The sequence below is a fragment of the Rhinolophus hipposideros genome, assembly GCF_964194185.1.
Source record: "Rhinolophus hipposideros genome assembly, chromosome: 9".
Lineage (NCBI taxonomy): Eukaryota > Metazoa > Chordata > Mammalia > Chiroptera > Rhinolophidae > Rhinolophus > Rhinolophus hipposideros.
The window spans coordinates 73,455,560-73,483,558 of NC_138055.1; the positions used below are offsets into that span (position 1 = coordinate 73,455,560).

Consider the following 27,999-nt stretch of genomic DNA (forward strand, 5'->3'; position numbering starts at 1 on the left):
TTTCCATCACCCTCTTTGAAATTACCAGCTATGCAGGTTTGTTGACCTACTTGAAATCTCTGATTGGACGCGGTGGGGATGTATAGCGACTATATAATACTTCACAAGATTTCCAAGGTGGTGCTAACGAAGACAACCTCAAGACAGCTAGCTGAGAACTGGGAACTGTTATGCTTTATCAGAAGTAGATATTTACATGTAAGGAAGGCATGTCAGATCAGGAGACAAGAGTTTTAGAAATCACAGTAGTATGCACATTTTACACTTATTTGAATTAAGCACTCATTTTGTGCCAGGCACTGTGCTAAATATTAAGAATACAGAAATGACCAATCATAGCCCTTCTCTTCCATGAGCTGACAATCTAATGAAATAATCCGGCATGTAAGCAAATAACCACAATGGAATAGTAGAGTCGCTCTCTGAGACATGAAGATAAACGAAGAAACATCAACTAGGATAGTTTGAGGGGAAAAAAAAGTTTCACTGAAGAGATAATGCTTCAGTCACTTTTCAAAGTATTTTTTTAAATCACAGAACTGATAGAGAAGCAGGGTTGCGAGGAGCATTGGGGGATACTGCACTGGGAAAGATAAAAAGGCATATGGGTAGGGGACACACTGGGTAGGGGACTTCAACAGAGTCAGAACCTGTTGTAAGCCAATGTTGGAAAAAGAGGTTGAAAGTGTAAAAAAGAGATTAGGGTGAATGGGGGGGGGGGGTTGTCACTGTGTGAGAGATACAAATGATAAATGTCTATTACATTGTTTTGTGCACCTGAAACTAATTTTTAAAAAATGGAAGAAAAAAAAGAGATTCGGTTGACAAAAAGCCAGCAAGCTCTGCTACGGAATTCCAGATTCTTGAAAATTGACATAATTAAACTGTACTTTGGTAAAATAACTCTATCAGCAAGGTACTAAATAGATGGAAAGAGTAATGTGAGGCATTCGAAATTACAAACTAGTAGTGGGGAGCCTAGTGAGGAAACGGAAGGAAACCATGGTGATGGTCCAGGCAGAGGGTGTGAGGCGGTCCGTGGGGATGGTTGAAAAGTAACTGATTTGAGAGGAAATCGTTTTTTCTCGGAAGGCTAGTGCAACGTGGTTGGCTATGGATAATGAGGGAGGGAGGAAACCGAGGTTTCTTTTGTCAGTAGGAAGAGGTCTTGGTTTAGGTCAAAAGATATGGCTTTTCAAAGTTTTTATATCCATTGAGTCCTTTATATCATATGATAAAAACTTTGAGTGAAAGCCAAGTGCTAGAGAGGGAAAAAATACTAGAAATGGATTTCTTCGGATTGGATATGGCTAACAAAAGTCACCTAAAGGCCTAGCAAAAATCAGTTGCCACTTGGGGGTAGGGAAGTGTCCAGAGCTGGGCTGGAGGACTTTCCTGCAAGCGAAGCTGCTTCTTATGAGTATCGTAATTTCGCTTCAATACTCAGTAAGCAAGACCCAAGACTAGATTGATAGTTAAAGCATCTCTTTAAAATAATTTGGAAAATATACATGATAATCCCAGTTCCATGCATTAGTAGGTGTATGACCTTGTGTGAGTCTCTTAGACTCTCCCTGACATTCAATTTTATTATCCTTAAAACAAGAGACTAATATCTGTCTCACAGAATTATGTCTAGGGCTAAATGAAATAGTATAAGTAAGGGGTTTTATGTTCTCCTCAGCACATATAAGCACTTCATAAATGGTAGTTATTTGTCAAAATCCTATTGAAAGGAGGACATGTATCAGTTAAATTAAGGAGTTGCTGTATCTCAATTTTTATATTCCTTTCAATCTTGTTTAACTTTTTTTATTCACTCAGAAAGTAGTTTTTGATCATCTCTCCTGTATCAAAACACCTGGCGATACAAAATTGCTGGTTATGGTTTGACAGTCTTATAGGAAGAGAAATATAGTCAAATAAAAACAATATAATATAATCTCATAGTTCATAAATATGTAGGCATAATGTTTAATTAGTGTATTCTGTTAATGCTTCAAAATAATGTAATTGGGGGGAGCGATTTCTTAAAACTCCTGCAGAAATTTGAAGCCCAATTGTGTTATCCAAAAAGGAACTAGTTTGAAATATCATGAACAGTCCGAGAATTATATCACAAAACTTAGAGGATACAGCTACGTAAATCAATTTAAAAGGTGATAATTAATACCATAAATGTAACAAATGCAGTCATTGTAACTCAGAGGGGCTACCTAACACAGCTGGTACCTGTCTGTACGTAATGATCAACAGTAGCCAACATGGGGGCCGGCCCGGTGGCTCAGGCGGTTCCGAAGGCTGCCGGTTCGATTCCCACATGGGCCAGTGGGCTCTCAACAAAAAAAACAAAAAACGAAAAACAAAAAAACAAAACAAAACAAAACAAAACAAAACAAAAAAGAGTAGCCAACATGAGAGACATTGTTTTCCATAATATATCCTCCCGGTTTGTACTTTGTAGGTTGCTTTCAACTTTGCTAAGCAAAATGCCAGTTTGGATTTTTAATTTTTTTGGGGGGGGGTGGGGTTACAAGTAGTAAAACAACCTAGAGCATTTTTTCCTCCTAAACTCGTTCAATGTCGAAGAAAGAGAAAATTATTGGCTAGAAAAACCAGAAGCAAAATTTCCGAGGGAAGTTAAGATACTAATCAATTAGGGTGACAATGTATCAAAAGTGCTTTCATTTTTATATTCCATTTAACAAGTGACGCAAAAATAATTATTTTTTTTCTTTCAACACCTCTACAAATTGCTTTTGTGTAAGACACTGCCACAGGATATCTATCCAAAGAGCTGATGCAAAACCTCATTTTGAAAAACAAAAGCAGTGTCAATTTATATGGCAAGAGAATGCATACTACAGTCCAAGTTGATATAGGACCTGACACTTCAAATCTAAAGTAAATTATTTGGAAGGCCCACCATCTTCTTTCCCTGACCTTGGTATTAACAGCATTTATGACCTTGGAGGTAGACGAAGTCCAATGCTAAGGACGTTCTGCATCAGTATGAATTAGCAGTTTTTTAATGTATGTTTTTGCAATCATCAGTTTATTTTCCAATGTGTAATTTCTATCTCCCTACATGAATTTAACCCGCAGCATGTTGCGAAGGTGACTGATTTCATCTGTGCCTATGGTTGGCATTATGTTGTTGCAACAAGACCACCTGACAGATTGTTGAGCCTAGGAAGTTGTCCATTTCAATTAACAGGACACCCTGGACGTTTCCCTGTCTGGATAATAAAAGTGTGGTCTGATTTGCCTCCTTTTTGACATAGAAGAAAATATTATGTGCTGTTAATATCAAGTCAAAAAAAATTGAAACACGTCTTAATAGGAACTGAATACAAAAAAATAGGAAAAAAATATATATCTGTATATATGCTGGAACTTAGAGAAGTGTAATTTCTCCCCACCCACACACATTACAGTGTATGTGCCTTTCCTAATTCTGTCACTCCTGTAGAAAAATAGACAGCCACCTTCATGACTTTATATGGCTGCTATTACCTGCTGTCACCTGTCCATAGCAATACATCTGGGCTTTCTGGGCTTTAGAAAAACTGAAGAAAATGCATCATTCCAATGGTTAAATATTGTTTACCCTATAAACTCTTTGAAGAAACCTGTGGTGTTTAATTCCTCCTAGGCTAGTGCTAAACAAGGTTACCTAATGGGTGGTAAAGTAAAAACACAGTGTAATGAGGACTCCATACGGGTTCATGAAGAATCGATGCTGCTTTTCAATAATACTTTAATGAGATCAGACACTCTGACATTGTCTGATACTTAGTTAGCAATGGTGCGTGCTGGACTTTTAATATAATTGCACATGTAAACTATACCTTTTCTAGTTCAATTTAATGTCTCTATGTTCTATTCTTGATGTATCTCTTTTTGGTAACAGTTTGTGTAAGCCTAATATCAAGAAGGAGAAAGAGGGAAACAAACTAAGCAAAGCTCCTTTCAACTATAAAAACATCCCTGCAAACATATGAGGCATTCTTTAGATATACCATTTTATATAGTGAAGCTTTGCAAACTTGTCTCTGCAACAGGCTGCACATTTAGCTGGGAGACAACTGAGTTATAAAATTGGTTTTGGATTATTGAGAAAAGAAATACAACTAAAGGGTAGAGATTCTGTCATGAGTCCATGAAAAGGAACTTTTCCTTCTTCTGGTAAATTTCTCGCTCTGATACTGGTTTATCTTCCTTTACATGGAGAATGGTCATTATCAAGATACCTCTCACTTTTTCTCCACGCACCGTGGCCCTCAATTAAAATTGTGCATATATATGTAGTGATGAGCTGAGGCTAACATCTTGCAAAAACCTCCTTTCTTTAAAAAAATCCAGTGATTACAGAAAAAGAATAATAGCATTATACAATTTGGGAGCTGAAAAGATGAGTACCTAATGCCCCCAAAAAGTCATTTTAAAGATGAAAACTACTGTCCAAAGAGTTGATTTGCTCCAGATCAGAAAATCCACAAGTAATGGACGAATAGCATGCCATAGATGGGCATAGAACAGCATGCCCCTAGAAAACCATTTTACCTTTCAGTGTACTGTATAACTCGACAGTTGAATCAGGGATTTAGAAAATGTATAGCACCCAAAGCTAGGCTTTTTAAGGAAATAATTTACTATAACTTGTATTTTTAATTTATCTTTCAAAGAATTGAATTTGGTCTAAGTAGCATTCATTAACATTTTTATTCTGTTGCCAAAATAAGTACATTTCTTGTATTTTGATGTCCCTTTTACTTTTTCAAAACAACTTAAAATGTATCATTTTATTTTGTCATCACAGCTGTATTCATTTTTCTGTTTTGTGTTGTGTCTTCCCCACTGAGGGCACTGAAATAAAGGGAGGTAAAATAGGACCTTACCAAGTTCACAAAGCAATTCATACAGACATTGACAATATAATTATGAATGCCAATGAATTTGCAGAAGGGATAGAGAGGAAACTTACTATTAAAAAGTATTGACTGATTTGTGCTCAACTATTGCACTGAGCTAAATGTGTTATTCAATTCTCTGTGAAGAAGCATTACCTTAATTCCCGGCATGATATACTGAGTCTCAGACAAGGGACATACTTTAACTGAAGCTTTAAAACCATTGAAAGGCAAAACTGGATTCAAACTCAGGATTGTCACTCCAAAACAAATGCTGGGTCCTTTAGATTAGTGTCTCTAGATAAGTGTGGTCTGAGGACCCCTGCAAGCCCAAAGACCTTTTCAGGAAGTCTATGAGATCAAAACTATTTTTGTAATAATATCTTTTTAAATTTCACTGTCTAATGATTTTATGATGTTTTCCAGAGGTTACGTGATGCAAATGTGTAAAATAATGACACTCTTCTAATATATTTTGGAATGTAGTTATTTTTTTAAACATGTTAACTATATTAACATGTTATAGATTTATTGTTCATTGTTCTTATTTTTTAAAAATATTTTGCATTTCTTTTAACTTCTAGTAGGTTATACATCTGTAGATGTAACTCAGAAACACAAAAGCTCCCTTGGAAACTTCAATAATTTTTTTTTAATTTATTGGGGTGACAATTGTTAGTGAAATTACATAGATTTCAGGTGTACAATTCTGTATTACATCATCTATAAATCCTATTGTGTGTTCACCACCCAGAGTCAGTTCTCCTTCCATCACCATATATTTGATCCCCCTTACCCTCATCTCCCTCCCCCACCCCTCTTACCCTCTGGTAACCACTAAACTATTGTCTGTGTCTATGAGTTTTTGTTTCTCATTTGTTTTTCTTGTTCTTTTGTTGTTTTTGGTTTATATACCACATATCCGTGAAATGATAGGGCTCTCTGCTTTTTCTGTCTGACTTATTTCGCTTAGGCAACTTCAATAATTTTTAAGTGTGTAAAGGAGTTCTGAGACCCAAAACTTTTGAGAACCACTATACTAGCTAGATAAAGCTTCTTCACTAAGTAAAATGGGAAACTACAATACACAGCAAAACAGCCCAGGACCTATCTTTCAAATGAAAAGAAAATCTGTGTACATCAGATTTTCCTAGTGCTAGAAATGACGTTTAGATAAACCCTTGCTGCCATGTCGTTTATTTAACTTATCCTAGACAGAAATCAGTAATTATTGTTGTTTTCTTGGAGGTCATGAGTTATGAATTGTCACTAAAACCAGGTATTTAAATGGAACTCTCATGGCTTAGTTTTATTAGCAAAGGTCTCAAAGACCACGAAGGAAATGATAAGTGATAAAACCTACACTTTCCAAAGGGAGGGTCTGGAGTTACATAGACCTTTCAAAGGCAAGTTTTAAAATTGTTTTGACAACACCTCCCCTACCTGATTGAAATGAAAGGGTAGAAGTGGGAAAAACCAGGTTGTTGGAAATTCAATACTTCCTTTATGCTCTGTGTCTTTAAGGGGGAGACAAAGAAAGCTTCCCTCTCACATAAAACCTAGAGAATGGAGCTTTAGAGACACCATCTAGAGATCCTCATCTGTGACATATGGAGTCTCTGGGGCCCCATGCTGATACTTGACCCAAAGCAAAAAAAATCAAAAAGCTGGATATGGTGACTGGCATAGCTCTCAAATGGAGGGGAATGCAGAGGAGACTTCACAGAGTACAGGCTGTGCCACAGAGGTTGACAGGAACAAGTATGGTAAGCCTACCCTCTGGGACCAGATATTGAAGAAACAGCCTGAAGTTTTTTGGTATTTTTAGTAACTATTTTTTTATTATCATATATTTTATAATTCATAATAATACGTTTATTTTTACATAATTCTATTAGGTTATTTCATTCCTGCAGAAAACTTACAAGGATAGTGCAAAGAAATCCCGTACACTCTTTGCCAACATTCAGCAATTATGTATATGTTGTGCCATTTGCTTTATCATTCCCTTTCTCTATCTCTTTCTTTCTCTATCTCTGTATCAGTATCTCTCTCTCTCTCTCTCTCTCTCTCTCTCTCTCTCTCTCTCTCTCTAACCCCCTCTCCCCCGGCACATGCACACGCACACACACACACACATACACACACGCACACTGTTTGTTATTTTTCCGGAACCATTTGTCTGTAAGTTGGAGATAGCATGGCTCTTTACCCCTAAACACTTCAGTGTGTATTTCCTAAGAATAAGTCCATCTCCTTATATAACCACAGTACAGTGGTTCCCACATCAGGATATTTCTCCTCAATACTACAGTATTACCTAATCTATAGCTGGCATTTTTTTTCAAATTCTTCCCAAGAGGACTGCCTGCAAGGGCATCCTGACACCAACAGGGGGAGAAACTGCTGATTTCCCAAAGGTTGAAAGAAGAAGTAGGAAGGGTGACTAGATGAAAATGCATAGGTCTCTAACCCAGTCCTGAGTGACAAGCAAGGATTCTAAAGAATTGGCAGTGGGGACAGGAAGAACTCATGCTGTAAAACAAAATTCAAGGACTTATTTGCTGGGAAATGGGGTTGAAAGACGCACCTGGCCAGTAAACATGACGGCAAATTCAGAGATGGATTTGAAAGCACCACCCCCGGGCTTCAGCCTGTGCCTTCTGCCTAGCATCAGAATTGATTGCAGAAACCAAACTATGCTGCTTAATGGCCAAGATTAGCTGCTACATTATTATCCAATGCCAGAATTTTGCTTGACTGTATATTACAGCAATCTGTAAGAGATCTCTATCATTCTCGACATACAGAGGCATTTATTCGTTTAATAATCAAATATTAACTGAATGTCTACATTGTAAAGTCCTGGACTAAGAATCAATTCATGAGCCGTCTTTTCAATATTCATTCATTTATTTGTGTATTTATTCAACAAATATTTACTGAGAAGTAGAATGTACCATACCATTTGTATAAGTGACCTTTCTAGGTGCTAGGAAAACAGTATTTGACTAAAATAGGCAAGATCCCTGCTGTCCTGGAAATTATTTTCTAGGGTACTTGTCCTTGTTTAGTTTGACTATAATCTCTCCAAGAGGGATGATGCAATGATGTTTTATTGGGTTGTACACTGTAGTGTTATGCTGTAGTTATTAAGGAAGTGTTTGAATCAGAGAATTAAGCTAAAGGAGAATTTAGTCCAGCTTTGTTCCCTGTAATGATGTTTTATCTTCATGAATTCCTTCTTGATAGCTACATATTTGATTTTTTAATAGCTCCAGGATAATGGGTACTTAATCTTTCATTTATTGTGACCTTTTGACAGTTGATTGCAATGCAAAACACACTCAAAATATACTTATAAAATGTTTCTTTAGGTGGATAGAATTCATACATTCAGAAGCTGAAGCCCACCTATGTGTATGCTAATTAATTATTGTGAATACCAGTGTGACTATTGATTTTCTATCTAAAGTTCTATGCATGGTTTTACCATTTAGGCAGCTCTCATTTGTCTAGAAGTATTTGATATGATACATGTTTGAAACGCTCAAGATTGAATCAGAGTAATTTTCTCTTGGAGGCAAAAAAAAAAAAAAAGTCTGAACCATCATTACTTTTACGTCAGTGTGAATCATGAGCCTCATCAGCATGATTCCATTTCCTCTAAGGTGACTTTAAAAACTCTTAAACTCAAAGCCAAAATATAATGATATTGGCTTGTTAAGCTTGATAGAAGCATTGGGAAGCCTGCGAGTGATGCTTAAACTATTTTGAACCTTGCAGTTTCTAATAGTCCATTTGAAAATATCATCAGAAACCAAGTTTAACAGATTGCTTAGGGAATGTCATTCTAGACACAGATCTAGAAAGAAAAATTAGAAATACACTTTGCATCAGAGTTCTGGCTATTACGTTACATTGCACAATAAAAGCGTGATTTGACTTCTTGATTTCTTGGTCATAAACATACATATGTATATGAGTATACACACATGTAACATATGTGTATATGTACACATATGTATTGTGTATACATACATAGATATGTATTCATACATGTGTATATAGGTTTATATTTTATTCTGCAATGTATGCAATATATACATATGTTTATAAATGTGTGTGATAGCTATTTGATGGTAGAAAGTGACAAAGAATGCCTGTCTGACTCTAGAGCTTTCTATTTTTTAGTACCAAACACTATATTTGTATAAGTGACTTTTGACAAGGTTGGTAATATTGATGCACACACTGATACATTGCCGGGATGTTCATTTTGATTTTGCTAAAGAGAATTAGCTTATGTCCATGTGGGAGAGGACAACTATTTCAAAATGAATCTTTCCCTCAGTACTATATATGAGATACTGAAAATAAATATTTTAAAAACAAACTTAAAATACAAATACCTTTAGGATATTACAGTAAAGAATTATGTTTTAAAGCTTGATTGGTTAATTTTATGCCATTTATTTTAGTTTCTCATAATTTTTTAAGGAAATATTACTATTGAAGAGTTTTAGATTGCTTTCCTTTTGAACTCTAAGTTAACATTTTGGCTACAGCAGTCTATGCTTCTGTTGGAATACTTTCAAGAAAAAAAAAGTTATTAACCCATTGAAAATAATAATTATACCTGTTTCATAAACATTCCCATTACACAGAGTTATTATCTTTTCCTGATCGAGGAGATTTTAGTGGCTGGTTATAGAAACGAGGAAGTGGAAACTCAAATAATACTGAGGTGTTTGCACCTCAGTTAATCGCTGAAAAAAAAATCCCCCATTCTCATGCACTTAACATGGTATTTCTTTAAAAAGAAAATGCTCTTCTGCAGTTAGAAAGACCAAAAAGACATATTCAATAAACCACTGTCCTTTTATTTTATTGCATTGCGTGGTTTATTTGTTTTTAACTATTAGAATATATTTAAAACTGTTTGAAAACCCAAACAGCATAAAATACTGATTTGTTCCTTCTACATATTTTTATAGACCCCTCAAAATGATTCACAAAATAATACAGCCTTAATATTTGGAAAATGCTTCACTCTGCTGTATTAAAGAACTTATGTTCTTGTTGTGTTTTGCCGTTTCTTGAGCACAACCAACGTTCCCCTGCCTCGGGCCACTGGGCTTCCGTTTCTCTCCACCTGGGGGTGCTGAGCTACACCTCACACAGTTGTCTTCTTCAGTTTTCTCCGGTCTCTACTCATACCTTTCCAGGGTGGCCTTTCCTGAACAGCCTACCTAAAATAGCCTCTCCTGCCTGCTTCCTGCTTAATTCTTTTGAGCCGTACCTGCCTATATTTTTCTTCCTAGCCGTTATTACTACCTGGAGTGACAGTGATTCACTTTCTCATCGATTCCATGAGGATAAGGATCTTGTCTGCTATATTCACCTGCATGAACAATGCCTACCTTGTTGGAGGTGCTCCAAAAAAAACCTTTTTAAGATAGATGATAGGTGCATACCTAGCTATAGAAATAGAGAGATAATCTAAGTTCTGTTGAACGAATGCAGAAGGCAAGCTGAAAACCAAAAGATTTAGGCAAGGGACAACTACACACACTTAGAGCCGATTTATGATTCAATACTATCATATCCAAAGTGTCTGAACAAATGAATTCCCTTTTTCTCAGAAGGAGTCAAACGAAAACATAATTTGCTGTGGATGTTTTAACTTGGAACAACAGAAATGTTATTTAAAAGCAAAAATAAGAAGCTATATTAAGAAATTCTTTTTGCAACAATTAATTTAAAGGTATAGCACCACACCAATTATTTTGGATTTGCTTTAAATAAATAGAAACCAGATTTGCCATGGAATTCACATCAACCATTGGGCAAGCTTTAATAGTCATTTGCCTGGCTGTGGATGGATATAGCTCCTAATACGTAGCCAGATATTCAAGTTTGCCAATCTCTTTGTGTAGGCATTAGTATGAGTTGATCAAAATCTCCATATTTCATCAGGGTAAAAGAACAAAAGAGAGATATTGAATAACACCAGATCCAAAAATAAGATTATTGCTTGTTTGTTCAAGTAGTATTCTAGAAATACATTGTTACTTTTATCATCTTAAAGATGTTTCCATGAAAAATGTGTTAGAAAACTTCAGAAAAATAACACATTGTTTGTTGACAAGCCACTTTAAATTTCCTTTCTGTAGAGTTACTTATGTTCTACTAGCCCTGTCAGACCTTATTATATTTCTTTACTCAATAGAAAAATATACTTTAAACATAATCTTGTCGTATTATTGTTCTTCTAAAAATTTAAATATGAATGTTGTAATATAATGTGTGTTCCTAGCTGTAGAGAATCAAAATCCAAAACCTCAGAATTAAACTATATGGTAAGAGCTGATTGCTATTTAAAGGTTTTCTCTTTTCCCCAAAGAAAAAGTTAGAACATGCATGTTTATTTCAGAGAGTGTAAGGTCCCTGAGAGTAAAATCCATGTGTATACAGTGAGCCTTTATATCCATAGTACATAGGACTGTACCTGGCACTTAGAAGACACTCAATATATCTTTTTTAGATTAAAAAAAATTTTGTTATATTAATGACCTCTCCCCACCCAAAAAAAGAATTATAATGCAATATTAGACATTTCGGTATCATTGATAAATGGTAATAACAATGCAGTCATTTTTGGTCTAAAATGTGTTGATTTTTCTGAACATGATATTGGGAAGAAATGAAATATATCAGCATGAAGATTGTAGAGTTGGGTGAAGATTTTATGCTTTTCCTTAAGTGAAAACTACACTTTACCACTAACCTTATCTCAAGAGCAACCGAGTAGTTGAAATCGGAATAAGAAATAAAAAATACATGTAGGGATTCCTGCCATTCAGTATGAAATAATAACAGTAATAGATTTTCTAAGAGTGCCATTTCAAAGGACTCTTTTATATTAACAATAGTCACACAAACATTTCTTTTTTCTCTATTCAGTGGTTGGAATACTACTCTCTTATTCAGGAAGCTATACAAGATATATTCAGCTTTTGAAATCCTGCATAGTAGTAGGATACTTTCTCGTTTCTGGGTAATTTTTACTAATGCAGATGTCAATTATGCTTTCAAACTTTTCAATATCTAGCCCTTGTGCATTATGGGTAGTAAAGATTCATTTTGTTTTATAGCCTTTGTTAATGCAGTTGCAGATTGCATTAAAGGAATAGAACAAAATTACTCCATACTTCAGTATCAACAGTGCAAATTGTTTTCTTTTTTTTAATCTACGTATGGTGCCGGTGTACTACATTGTACAAACCAGTAAAAAAAATTAAGTGACTAGTGTTGGTTCTGGAAAGTTTTAGGGCTGGAGCAAATATATTTTTTGAATGCTTCTCAAAACTGAGCAACAGAAAAGGTAAACAAAACGGAACATGGAACCAAACGTATACTTTGCCTTCTTCCTACCATCCAGATTCAGAAACATTTGCAACTTCTGACTTGGTGGTTAATTTAGCTTCACTTGTACAATTAGGGAAATTAAACTATTTCTCATGCATGTAATGCTATTCTCTACGTAATGAACCTTGAATGAAGTTTTATTTATATAGATGTACTAAGTGTAAACATAGGAGGTTATATAGAGTAATTGCAAGTTAGCTAATTAATTATAGCTATAATAAATGTTTCTTTACGAACTCCTAAGGTAACATGTTGCAAGTAAGATTATTTTATAGCCAACTGTGTTATCAAAATAATGTTCTTTACTCCACCATTGTTGAACAGTAACCTTAGCTGAATGTTACAAAGTTTATAACCACCTGCACAGTATAAATTCTAATACATTTAGGTGTCATTGTGTTTAGTTTTTACGTCAGGCTTACTTCACTGTCTATACTTACTTTTCTTTTTCCCTCCTGGGTACAGATTGTCAGTGCCATATAAAAAAAACTACAGGAATTTTTGTGATTTTAAATCAAACAATGTCTTTTCTTCAATGTCATGAATGTCAGTATTAAAAGCACTTCTATGAAAGAAACAAAATATTATACACTTTATAATATACTTTAAAATTTTTGCTTTACGATGTTCTGATAAATTTTATTCAAATGTTTTCGTAGCACAAAGTTAAATAAAACATTACCTTCTCAAAGGAATACTACCAAATTGCTTTGTTGATCTTCTGAGAACAATTGACCTCTTGAGACACCTGCATTTGTTCCTTGTTGCACTCTGCAATCTCATTCTGAGGTTGTCTACAAAATGGTCCAATCTACTTTACCTGCCTGATTTCTCTCTCCTCCATACTTACCTTATTCTCCTGCCATACCATCCTACTGTCTAGAAACCAAACATGCCCAGTGCTTTCCCCCCTGAGACACTTCTTCCTGTCAAAACTCACAAAGAACGATGACCATCCAAGTTCCATATGCCGTTAGGGTTTTTACTACTCCCTCCATTGAGTTTTAATTTGCATAGATAGAGAACTCATCATAGTTTGCCTTGTTTAAGAGTTATGGGTGGGTTCAACTTTCCCTTGTCCACTGTGTCGTCAGGATTAAAATTTCTTGAGAGCAGAAATTCCTTAATATTTCTCGTTTTTGTATGTGGAAAAATGCTTGGAAAGTACCTGCTCCAAAAATGTGTGTGTGTGTGTGTGTGTGTGTGTTATACATATATATGATATATATATGCACATATATATGCCATGATTCAATACATATAAATATATTCCAGAAAGAATAACGCATGCATGATTAAGCACAGAATAAATAAAAATCTAGATGGTAGAAATATAGATATATGTATATATCTAAATTTCATAATTTTACATACACTATAGATTATATATAATATAATATAGATTATATATATTTTTTCCAGAAAAAATAAAATATGCATAGTTAAGTGCAGAACAAACACCTGAAATTTAAGGATTTTTTTAATCTAAATAACATTTACTAAAATTAGCTTCCTCAATAAAACTGAGATTAAGTGAAATAATCATCAAAATAGTATCATTTGCAGTGAAATTATCTATTAATACCATGATCATTTGATTCCTCGCGTGTTAAAAGTCTCTTTTCAAAATTCAGTAGGAACATTTTCCTGACTTAGTTAAAACGGCATGTATATTTATTTTATGGTATATCTCCTGCAAATACTGCTGATCATCAATTTGAAATAATACACACTTTGAGGTTGTGGTAGACGATGTTCAACGTATTGATTGGGTTCTCCGTGTTAACTTATTTTCTTAGCACTTACATCTTTCTAAGAAAGGAGCATGAAGACTATGTGCCATGGAAACAACCTCTTAAGATCATGGGGATTCTGTTACCACTTATCAGAACATACAGGAGAATTTTATAATTTTGGCTTAAATATCCTTAATTCATCCAGTCAGCTCTTATTCCCTATTAAGGTGACAATCCTTGTTAATTTGCTGTTATGCAACTTTTATATTAAACATATTACACAATTGCCGCTGGCTCTTTAGCTTAGAACCTGAAAGGCAGGTGCATGAGTGCATAATGGGCTAGAGGCTAAGGTGTGAAGGATAGCGGTTATCTATCTGGGAGAGAGAAAAAGCACGATAAGTATAGAATAAAAGTAATATTCTGCTATTGGAATTCCTACCCATGGAAGTGTCGAGAGCCTATGCCCATACCTGGGAAAGTGTGTCCTGTACCCCTTTTCTTTTCTATCAAGGGTCATAATATTTATTCAATTATATACACTTCATATAGGACTTTATGAAAAGCCTTAGTTTATACATCTAAATAAATGTTCTAGGAGATAATTAAAAATTATTTTCATTCCCTATACAATAACTAAACATCTTATAGAAATCAAGTAACTTTTTCATGTGCACATAAAAACCAAGAGGATAGCTAGCATTAAGTCTGCCTATGAGCAATTGCAAGTCTGATTGCACGGCACCTCCAAATTGGGAAACTAGATTTTTGGTTAGAAGATGCTGTGCAGAGAAAGGAGACTGACTGGGGGCTTCAGTACTTTAGCTCAACAAATATTTATTTAGAACCCCATGTATTCTAAGCAATGTACTAGGTTCTGTGAATCTCTTGGAGAGCAGCCATTATGATGGGTTAAAACGACAACAAAAACAGACTTTAATGTAATGTACTAAGTGTTGTGACAGAGGTATGAGTTGGCATTTTACAGACAAGGACCATTTGTTCTACTTCCATTTGTTCCACACAACTCCTAGAATAGTACCACAGAAATTAAAAAAAAAACAACAACTTTTGTTGAGATTAGCCTGATTAGAGAGATGAAACAGTAGCACAGTAGCTTCTTTTGGGGCCACATCTAGTGTATTGACAAGATCGGGATTCATATTCAACTAGGAAAAAGGTCTGTGCTTCTCATCAGCCTCTGCCAACTGAGTTTACTAAGCTTAATATAATTAGTATTCACAGGTGAGCATTATGTGGACATTCTAGTGCATGTTATGATTGTTATAATAGTAAAATTAGAAATCATGTGGTAGATGATATTACATAGTCTCCACTAAAGTATGTTGAAGTGAATTATTATATGATTATTTTCTGATTCTCTACTAGACCAAGGCTATGGAAGTGATTACAATAAAATCAGTTTCTTTTCAAAAATGATATGACCTTAACCTATAACTGAAGAGGAAATTGCAATGCTAGGGGATTCCATGGCAACTACGACGACAACACTACTAAGGAACAGTAAAAATTCACTTCCTCTAGTATGCAATTAAAAAAGAATTTTTATTTCAAATTGAAGGTTGGTCTCTTCGGTTGGGTTTTCTATCACACAGCCAAAAACTCAGGCCTTTATAACCTCTGCCTAGAGACCTACCTCCAAGGAAATTTGCCTGTTTTAAGGAATTAGTTCTAAGGAACTAATCTTCATTGTATTATTTTTGTCAATGAAAATTAGTTGCCATTCACATTAGACACTTAAAGGATCAAAGAGTAGATAGAAACTGAGAAAAGAGCTCACTCATGGTATTGTCTCACTTGATCAGCTGTTATTCTATTCATTATGTCATTTCATGGGTGAAATGAGAATCTTTTTCAAACTCAAATAAAACAGTCTTAAATTTTTAAGTGAAATTGTATTGCAATCTCCCCCAAATATTTAATGCTAGAGAACCCAACTACTTTACTCTACTCAGAAATTTAACGTGAGAAATATGTATTTCCTATGTAATTTGGTGGATATTCTCCCTTTCTCTCAAATATATTTAGGTTTTTTTTAAACATCTTTGAATTCTTTGAATAAGCCATTAATTTAGAATTTTATAAGATTGTATTTATGGTCATTTTAAGAAAAATAATTTTTTTATCAGAATTAGGTGGTTGTTTTTTTGCCACAAGTATCTTAGTTAGCACCTTTTCTCCTCTGGTCTTTTCTATTATCAATTTGTTTTCATCCATTGATGGGGGAATATAAGAGTCTTGTGTTCTGAAACTATGACTTCAAATGTATTCACTTTCAAAATGAAAATCACATTCTCTTCTTTGAAATTCTTACCATTTCCAACTCCCACACATTTCAATCTAAGAAATAGCTTTTGAAATGTGTTTTCTCCACAGTTTTTTTTTTTTTCTTTTTGACCTTTTGGATTAAAGAAGTGCTGTTCATTTAAAGAATTGAAGGGGGAAGGGGAAATGCTACAAGAAGGTAAAGAGGGTCAAATATGTGGTGATGGAAGGAAAACTGACTGGGTAGTGAACACACAATGTGACATGTAGATGATGTATTACAGAATTGTACACCTGAGACCTATGTAATTTTACTAACCACTGTCACCCCCATTTAAAATAAATGTAATTTTAAAAAGGCCAAAAATAAAAATAAAATAAAGAATTGAGAGTGAGGCTATTTGAGTTAAAATGGACCTTTGTATTTCCAAGTCACCACATAATATCTTTTAGCTATCCCCCTGGTATTCATCTTTTAACTTAGATATTCACTTAAATTTTGTTGATTCTAATTAATAGAAAATCTATCTCTCGACTTTCATGACCTTGCAGTTTTATTTCCCACCTAATATAATTCTCTGTGAACTATGTAGACGTTCAGAGTTAAAAATAGTGTGACAAATGTTTTATGCTTCTTACAAAAGTATACTGAAAGTACCCAACTATAGTAAATTATCTTATGTAGATGAAACTATTATGTTGATTTTGAAATCTTTTGTTTAATATAGGAATAATGATATTCAGGTAAAATTTCCAGGAGAACTGATGAAACTTTAAAAGGTTGCACACTGAACATTTCTTGAAAAGGCTTCTATTTTTAAGGCTTTTTGTTGTTCTAAGATTAGATACATTCAATTACTTTTAGAACTCAAAGATACTTCACTAAATCAGTTAATCCAATCTTCTCCCTTAGGGTAAGTATTGTGTTACCCCATTTACCAATGAAGCAATTAAGACAAAGAAAACTTATTTGAATTGCTTCAGGCGACACACATCTAATAAGTATTAGAGAAATGTCTAGAAAATAAGTTTTCGACCTCCTTAAAGCCAGTTTCAGCACTACAGGGTCTTGGTTGCAAGGGAAAAACAGGATTCAGATACAGACAGACCTGAATTGAGATCTTGGTTCCACCACTTACTAACTCTAAAGAAGTTCTGAACTGAGTTTGCTAACATGTAGACAGAGATTTAACACCTACTTCACCATGTCCTTGTGAACCTGAATGTGAAAAATATATGCAATCTGCTGAGTTTAGCTTATTAAATAACATTTTTTTAAAAAAATCATGCTATTTCTCCAAAAACAGGCATATAACCTCCCATAATGAATCCTTGAAGAGGGCAGTTTTCATGTGAATGTAAAGATCCAGGATACCTGTGAACCAATCTGTACTGATGTTTATATTTGTACACTCTTTTTATTTGGTTGGTGCAAAAGTAATTGCAGTTTAAAAGGTTAGAAATGATTGCAAAAACCGCAATTACTGTTGCACCAACCTAATGTTTACCAGTAAGACAGACAGAGATGAAGATGTCTTGAGAATAAGTTTAACATGAGAAATTGCTTGGTTTCTATTTTATCTCTACATTGTTCCCAAGTAGATATTACATAGAGGACTGAAGACCACTTCTTCTAGGCTATGGTTTTGTCATGGCTGGCCCTGAACTTCCCAGCTTGATACCTTCTTATGGTACTAAATTAAACCCAAAATATAGCAAAGCACTCAAGTTGAGCCAATCAGCATATCTCATTCCATATCCCAAGATCCCACTTATTTGTTCAATAACAATTTGCTCGATTTGACTTTGCCGCAAACCAAGGCTTAAATAAATCATTTTCTCTCCTTCAGCCTTAAATCTGTAGATAGAATTGCTGCTTCACTCTCCCTGCCCAACCTAAAACAATTTGGAAAGCTGAGTCAACTTACTTCCATTTCTTATCATTTCACCAACACTCTCTATCCTGGTAAGAAATGGGCAGTTTTTACAGATACCTTGGAGCCCTTTCTAAAATGATTTGGTTGGCTTCTTTTTATAAAGTCAGAAATTATGCAAGTGTCTACTTTATCTAAATATTCTCCATTGTCTCTAATTGTGGAAGTACCAGAATCTATGTAGAAATCAAAACCCTTTGAAAATAGTCCAGTTCTTTTGTGTTTTCTCTCCCTTGTGCTTCCTCCTTTTTTGTACTCCGTGCTGCCCACAGACACACTAATTCAAGCCATCACTGACCCTCCAGCTTTTTACAGGGATATTGCCACCAACGTCTTGATTCGAACATAGAATTATAAGAAACATTGTGCTTGCTCTGTTCTGACAAAGCTGGAAAAGTTGGACCCTGCTCACCTCCGCAGTGAATCAGACTAAAATGGCGAGCTTATTTCAAGTCATAGTTTCAGGTGCCTTTAAGGATATTTAACTACGTAGAACATCCTAGTTTGGAAAGAAAAAAAGTATATGTTTCATTACCACGTGCTAGGTCTTTGGCCGCTCTTCACAAAAATGCCTAGGAAATAGGACAATGAGAAGAAAACAAAGTAGGGACTTCACAGTAGTCCCAGGACCACCAACCATGCTTGGTGGCCAAGGAGTCATTTTGGGTAGCTGCCAAACAGCATTCTAGTTCATTTTCTGAGCTCAGGGTATATCCTGCCCATCTCCATCAGCCGATGAGCATTTATTGAGCACTTACTCATTTTTAACTACCACCTTATTACAGAAAAGCACAAATTGCAGAACATGGCCTCCTCTAGTTGTCAATTCAAAATTAGCATAGATGTAACTGGGGAAAACAATGAGATCATATATAAATGAAGGATAAATACATGTTATAGAATGTAAGTGCTTCGTAAGTTTTTAGGAAAGAAAACATTTGAAGACAGTGTTGATTATCGTAGCCTTCATGGAGGTGTCAGCAATTGTGCCTGGTGGGTCTTGAATTAAATAACTTTTTCTGGAATTAAATATAGATCCTAAGAGTTTCTTCAGCTTTCTCTCCTCTAAGATGGACAGTGCCAATTCTGTGACCTTGTAGTAAGAGAGCATTTACATAAACTGCCATTTTATGGCTTCTTTTGAACAGTCTATATTACTGTGCACTTGGGGACCCTAGATATGAAAGCAGGGAGTGTGTAGTCACTTTAATCATAATAAAAGGAACATAAAGATTTCTATATCTGCATGCCTATATCAATAGAACACGAAAATGTCACTTCATACTTACCAAAACCATTAATCACCTTTTGCATTCTCTCTTCTATATTAAAGTCTCTTTCAACGGGATTTATTTTCCATTACTTGAATCAATGCACTGTTCTTTTATTCATTTTTTTCTATTTTCCCCCATTTTTCTTCATTTAAAACCCATATCAGGCTATTGTCTTCTATAAAAATGTTCACAGTTGCCCATTTTAATAAGCAGAACCATTACAGAAATAAGAGCTGGAGGGCACCTTGGAGAATCACCTTTTCCCACTCTCTCATTTCACAGCTGATAAAATTGAGGTCAAAATAGATTAAATGATTTGCCTAAAGTCATACACTAGATAGAGGCAGAAACCAACTAGGATTATATGACGCTAAATTTTACTTTCATCAATATACAATATTATTCATTCAACAAATATTTATTTGCCTGGCAGGCACTATTCTAGGGACTGGAGACTCAGAGGGACCCCTATAGGCATAATTCTGCCATTGTCACTGCTGCTTCTGCAGGGTTCTCCTCCCTTAAGTATGTTCACCGTGACTTTGTTATACCTTTTTATTTTAATAGTTTTCTTTCTTCATGCTTTGATAATGTTCTTATCTTCACTGAATCCCAATTAACCTCCCCAAGCTTCTCATTTAATTAATTCCCATCCTCCTTTTCAACATACAAACAGGCTCTCCTGACTTAGTGCCATTCTGCCTCATTATCTACCCCCCATTCTAAAATAATTATTTTGAATAGAATGAAAATGTTAAACATGGTTGAACCCAGTATGTGATTATTGTCACTGCAACTGCCAACAAACGTTGTAGTATGTTTCGACTGGGATAATAAAGTGTCACAACAGAACAAGGAGTAGACCCTTCATCCTGCCCCCCCTTTTTTCAATCTTGGTTGGAAAATATTTGCTTCTATCATAATGAGGACAGGCTTGTAGGCTTAAGCCTCCTAAGTGGCTGTACACAAAAGAGGGAAAAAAAGAAAAAATTATTTGCCCTAATTATGAGGCACAGTCTTTTGGCCTCCTTCCTTCCTTCCTGTCAAGGAAAGTCCCTATTCCATATTACTGACTCCCTCTCAGGAACCTCATAGGGACCTGTAGCGATTGCATTTATTTATGGAACATTTGTTTGTTTACTCTGTTACTTGATGAATTATTTTCCTTTTATTGCCTAATGCACTCCAATAGTCATCCAGATAAACGTCATTATTTTATATAGTTAGAGACAGAATGAAACAATCTTGTGCTTAATGAACAAAATAAATATAGAGCACACAGTGTAATGTTTTGTAGAGACACTGGAAAATGGCGCTTTGTTATTTTGATAGTTTTCCTGTCTCTTTTTGGCTACTGTTTGTTTTGATATTTCATAAATTCTCATAAAAAGTTGTGAATTAGTATAAGAAGTTCTTCTGTGCCCTTTACCTAGATTAACTGTTTTCATTTTGTCCTAGATCATTTTCACTGTCTCATAAAATATATACATACATTATATACATAATATGTATATAATGTGTGTATATACATGATTCATATAGTTTTACGAACCATTTGAGAATAAGTTGGAGACACAATGTACTTCATTCTCAGTACTTTAGCATATATTTCAGTGTGTTTCCTAAGAATAGGATATTTGCTTACATCACACAGAACAGTTATAAATCACGGGCAATTTACCGTAGATATAATACCATTATCTAATTCATAGTCCACATTCACATTTCATCAATTGTCACAATACTGTTCTTAATAGCTAATTGTGTTTATCCCCCATTGGTCCAGGATCTAATCTAGAATCATATGATACATTCAGTTGTCATGCAATACTTTATTTTTGTTGTAGCTTAAAAGCTTACATTCAGTCACTAATGAATGGCCTAGATAGGCATAGTGTCTCTATTTTAAAGTAATCTCTGCTTGCTGTCTACTCTTCCCAGAAAAAGAATTTAAGCCAAAAGATGTCTAACAAATCCCTTAGGATTAGTGATATCTGCGCTGAGGGAATGGCACATCAACTTTGTATCTATGTTCTAACCACAAGTTTTGTCATTTCAATAGTAGGGAGCCCAAGAAAGAGAAAATTGGAGTTTAACAACATTTTACAATTATGAAATTTAGAACTTGGGCTAGGGATTCTGTTGCCATTTCAGTCTGACTGGCACTAAAGGAATACGAGTAGTGTTTATAAGGGGCCTTGTTGGGAGGATTCACAAGGCACGTTTTAAATCCAACCTTAAATAAGTATTTACCTTAGTGCGGTGTTAGGAAAAACTCAATTAAAATCAATATATAGTCATCAAAATGAAGCATTTGAGATGTTTAAAACCACGTGTGGATGTAAATATTAATTGTCATTCTTGAAAGCAAGTTTGGATGTATTAATTATTTGTCATTCTTGAAAGTAAGTCCCCTTTCAAAAACACAGCTGTGCATTTTTAAGTGTCTACCATTAAAAGGAATAGTTTCCTTCTCCCACCCATAAAAATTACAAGAAAAGGCAAGGATTTGTAGTACTTGTAATGCCTGAAGCATGCAGTGTTTTGTTTAATTCTGTAATAGAATTATGGTTAGGGATCCAAAGCTTCAGCAGTTTGATTTCCAGCCACTGTTGAGTAGTAATCCCTAAGTCTCAGATAATTTTCTCTTTTCTCATGTCAGGCCTGCTTCTAAAACTGGATAAAAAGAACATGAGTCATCAGCTTCCCTGACTATGAATGCATAGAATGTTTTGTGAAAAATATATAAACCTACTTAAACAGATGCATGTTTTTTTTTGTTTGTTTATTTTTTAGAATTGTTTAAACACATGAAAGTACCAAGTCTCAATACTAGACACTGTCTGAATCAGACCAACAGACAACCCATGGTATTATTGAAAAGCCAGATCGATGACAAAGTATGCACGTCAGTAGTCAGCCCATAGATTAAAAATAAAAATGTAGTTTGTCCCCTACAGTAGAACAGGCTTGCCCATTCATCCTTGTGATAGACAGGTATGCATGCAAAACCAAACTGAAATCAAATCCCTGCAGATGGTTCATAAGTCACAAAAACCGTTTAATCCTTTCACTGCATCCCTTGGGGAAGCCTGCCCCTTGGTAGGCAATAATGTACAACATGCAGAATGTCAAGTGTTCCCTTAGTTTTTTGGTAGAAAGCTTTTATTTTCTCTGCCAGGTTCCTCCTCCCACCCCCCATATTTCTTGTAAAGGACTCTTGGTCACTCTGCTACTTTAATATGTACATCCATAGAATTATCTCCTAGTTGTTTTAATAGGAAAAGTGTCAGTGTACTGAAACTATATATAGATATCTTATCTAAAATTGATTGTGGCTCAAAGTCGTGTTTCAAGAGGCAGCCAGACAAATCTATGTGCATTTCTATGGCGCTCTTTCTAATGGCTTTTACTAGAAAACAGTTGAGTCAAGTAGGAATGAATATGAAAGCAGACCTTGGAGGCTTACCCGCCGAGCAGATGCAGTAAATGCAGCTTGGGAATTATAGCTGTCACTTCAGATCTTTTCCACTGATTACCTGTATGTGTCAATCGCCAGAGCTGCTGGCATTATAGTATTTTGGTTGAATATGGAGAGTGTACGAACTCTTAAAACAGGTTAACATGCCTTTTATGAACCTATTTTTAAATATTATATTCCTTCTTGATTTTCACTCTACCTAAATTTTTTGAAGAGTACAAATAATAAGAACATATGCAAAAGGTACCTGTCCCCAGCACTGTGAAATTTTTTGTTTGTGAGTTGTTAACTTGTCAAACCAAATCAGAATTTCGTGACATCTTTATTACATTAAAGCAATTCCTGATATTGACTCTTGGGAAGGACTTAATTGTCTTACTTCCAAACTAAAAGTTGTACTTTTTTCTGCAATAATGTGAGATTAATTTTCTCCTGATGGGTTTATTTTATATACGTAATCTACTCCTTATCTAGATCTAAATAGATCTAGCTATCTATGTATCTATCTCTGCTAAATAGTATTAGGTTATATCTGGACATTGATTTCGCTCTGAAAATAGGCAAATATGTGTAATATACTGAAGTGATCCTAACATTAGTGAAATTATAAAATTCAAAAGTAACATGTATAAGGTTGATATATTGAATATATTGATATTCAATATAGCACTAGGCATTTAATTGACTAATAATTGTATGATTCTTTAATGAATATAATAATGTAATATTCTCTAACAATGTCTGCCTAAATTAGTATCATTTCAATTTTCAAGTTGAAAAACCATGCTACAGGAAACATAATTAACTTTTCTGAAAACCAGTATATAAACTTACCACAGAATCTTGATCTCTAGCTCTTCAAAACAACTTTAAAATCCTTATCTATCTATCTATCTATCTATCTATCTATCTATCTATCTATCTATCTTATATATGTATGTATGTATGTATATATACATATTTGAATAGATACTGGAAATACTAACGGTGCATATATGATATACTGTATTTGGATTATGTATTGCAAGATTTTTAATTGGAAATATTGAATAAAATTAATCAGTTATATTTATGACAATCTGAAATGATTCTGAGCTATGTATAGTCACCTAACCACTGTGCATATTGTTTTCCTTTTAGAAAACAAGAAAATAAAAGAAAACGGACATCAAAATCCCCCAGAATTTCTAACAGAACAGTAAGTACTTTAATGATACAATAATTATACTAGAGCTTCTATACAATTAAAAGAGCTTATAAATTTATTTTACAGAAATATTCCTTTCTCTTTTCAAAAATAAGAAATGACTATACTAGACAAATGGAGCCTTCTACAACTCAATTTCAATTTACTGGAATAAACTGAAAATCATTTATCATATAATTAATCCTTTTAGGTAAGAGGCCAAGGTAATCCTTGTAATACATCAAGGTGGCAGAAAATGTTTATGTTTACACCATATCTTTTGACTAGCATCATATCATGGTAAATTCTAAAAAAGAAAAAGTAGCAAGTAAAATTTAATCAGAATGCCTCACATTTGTTGTATATGATAACAAGATCTATTCATTTTAAACAAAATTTTAAACAGAATCAATATGCTTGGTGTGTTTGGTATGTTTATAGGCGTTAAATTGGAATTATAAAAAATGGCAACCAACTGCAGGCTTAAAATCTATAGCTTTATTTCATTAGTACATTTCTTTTCAACCTTATAACTGCACTATGACATGTCTTTGCTTATATAGTTATCATTAGACAGTAATAATTATTTTCCTAAATGTTTTTATTAAACAAAATTAAAAGCATTCTTGATATAATTTTATGGTAGAGTTCGTGTGTGTGTGTGTATGTGTGTGTGTGTGTGTGTGTGTGTGTGTGTGTATCAATGGAAAGGATATGTGGTAAAAAAAATTCATAGGAAATTTTTCCACGTGGTATGTACACAAATTACACTTAATAAAATTTTTGAGCTTCCAAAGAACTTTAATGCATAAATCACATCTTAATTTAAATAATTAAATATAATTAACCATGGTTATGGTATAAATCTAACATCTTAAATCTACTTTATTCATTTTGAAGTATTAGAGAATCAGGGAGAGAAGGATGTTTCTTTTACTACCCTGTCTGAATATTATTCAAGTGCTGCAGCGTCACTTTACATAAAGCACTCTATCTCACTTTTTGCTGTAATTATGGATGGTCATACACTTTAAATTTTTAAATCAGAGATTTTCAAAATCCAAAATTTTCAAAAATGTTTCCTTCATTTAAAAAATAAACTCCAAATATGTGAAATGGTGTTTTGAGGTGACGGGGCAAGTTATAAACATGTGAACAGGTTTATGTAGCTCTGGGTGCAAGAAAGAGCATTTAAAAATCAGATTTTTTTATCATGTAACAAGAAAATTCTGCTAATTTAAATGAATTGCAAGGTATGAAATGAATGAGCAATTCCTTTTTGACGTATTTTTTTCACCATTAAAAAGTTGAACATTTCATTGACAGAACGATACGAATCTGTTTTAAGCTCTTTATTCAAGAGCCAGATAACATCTACCCTATCCCCTCACAATTTCTTAGCCATCTTGTAATTTCACTGTTAAAAGCCATCTGTGACTGTTTTCTGATCTAATTTATCTATAAGTTATTTGGTCTATTATTCAGGTGTGACTTATATAAGTTATTTGATTTGTATTGTAATTTTCATAATGGTATTGAAATAGGATTTAGTATGGCCTTCTTGGGAGGGAACTGATACAAGTAATGAGATCTGCCCATTTAGAGTAATCCTAAAGAAAATAATGTACATGTTTTCAAGAAAGAAATCATGCCTTTTCTTGGTGTGTTTGTGGTTTGGGGCAGTATTTTCTTTTAGGCTTTGTCTTTTATTTAACAACTACATGCTACATTGCTCATCAGTGACTGTAAGGAAAAATGACTCTTAACTCGAGCCCAAATAATCAAAAAGTGTTATTCCTTGAACATTTTATAAAATGCTTATGAAAGAAAATACTCTGAATTAAACTAATACTGTCAAAACATAAGTGTCTTGATATATTCTTAGACGTTTATCATTTATATCCCTCACACTGTGAACCCCCCTATCTTAATATATTCTTTTTTTTTTTTTTTTTTTTTTTTTAATTAATTTTATTGGGGTGACAATTGTTAGTAAATTTACATAGATTTCAGGTGTACAATTCTGTATTACATCGTCTATAAATCCCATTGTGTGTTCACCACCCAGAGTCAGTTCTCCTCTAATATCCAAAATATACAAGGAACTCATGAAACTCAACAACAAAAAAACAAACAACCCAATTGAAAAATGGACAGAGGACCTGAAGAGACATTTCTCCAAAGAGGATATACAAATGGCAAATAGACATATGAAAAAATGCTCAACATCGCTAATCATCAGAGAAATGCAAATGAAAACCACAATGAGATATCACCTCACCCCAGTCAGAATGGCTTTCATCAACAAAACAAATAGTAACAAGTGTTGGAGAGGCTGTGGAGAAAAAGGAACTCTCATACACTGTTGGTGGGAATGCAGACTGGTGCAGCCGCTATGGAAGGCAGTGTGGAGGTTCCTCAAGAAATTACGAATAGAATTACCATATGACCCAGCAATCGCTCTCCTGGGTATCTACCCCAAAAATATAAAAGCATTTCTCTACAGAGACACGTGTACTCCAATGTTCATTGCAGCTTTGTTTACGGTGGCCAAGACATGGAAACAACCAAAATGTCCTTCGATAGATGAATGGATAAAGAAGTTGTGGTACATATACACAATGGAATACTATTCGGCGTTAAGGAAAGATGATATAGGAGCATTTGTGACAACATGGATGGATCTCGAGAGAATAATGCTAAGTGAAATATATTCTTAATCTCCAAAGAGTTCACGAGTTAGATGTGTCAACACATGGAATAAAGCATGATACAAGTTGATGATATTGGATAATACAGTGAATATTTCTCATCTTTATCATCTGCAGAATTTGCGCCAGTGTTGCAAGCCCATGAATAAATGAGTTTTTACAATTTGTATTTGAATCAAATCTTTTAAGTGAAAGATTTTTTTTAGCATAGGAAAGCCATACTAACCTCCTATAATTTTTCCTCAAAGCCCATAGCTTAAAAACAATTGGGTAATTGATTAAAATATTACCAAGGATCTTGAGAGTACACTGAACTTATATTTCACAAAAAAAGTTTTTGTGCTTAAAAAAGTTAAAGGGTAAGGAAAGATAAGAAAAGAACCATTGGAAATTGTATTTTAAAACAATTTTTCTCTCGATTGCTGAACACTCAGGGGTACTTTCAAGAACTCCGTTGGTCAGCTCTCTACAGACTCTGAAAACACTAGATTATAATAATAACAAAGGGACATTTAAAAATACATCCAGAAGCTCAGGCATGCTTCTTGGAAACGATTCGCATTATCCTAGATTTGCTAAACCTCTTTAAATATTACCAGGAGTTGATGTTCTCACTCAAAGTATGGCTATTATTAACAATCTTGCTTTCCTGGCACACCAAATAGAACAAGAAGTATTCAGTAAGAAAAGTCCTAATAGAAAGCAGATTTTAACTGGGAAAGCATTTTGTGATTCATTAGAGAATAGATATTATTTGCAAATGCCCCTCAGAAGCTTAATTTAGTCAAACCTTTCTCTATTCCAAGTAACAAATCCTTGTAATCAAAAAGCATAGACGTGTGTGTAATAGTACCATATAACGAGGAAAAAAAATATCTATTTAGTCTAATATATTCTCATTTTATAGACATTACCTCCTCTAATATCCTTATTTATAGAGCGCCAGATAAGTCATTTATCTAAGCACTCAATATCTAGTGGCAGAATCAAGAAAAATTCTGGCTTAATTAACCCAGTACTTTTTTCTATCTGCCATATTACCTGAAA

The 27,999-nt window shown here is 34.3% G+C and overlaps 1 protein-coding gene across 2 annotated transcripts in view; it reads left to right on the forward strand.

Moving 5' to 3' along the window:
- Nucleotides 1-27,999, forward strand: part of SYT1 (synaptotagmin 1) — a 507,590-nt gene that overhangs the window by 140,427 nt on the left and 339,164 nt on the right. For both annotated transcript variants that reach the window (XM_081059199.1, XM_081059198.1), the window contains exon 3: nucleotides 24,196-24,253. The gene's annotated coding sequence lies outside the window, so the exon portion shown is untranslated. The remainder of the gene's footprint in view (nucleotides 1-24,195; nucleotides 24,254-27,999) is intronic.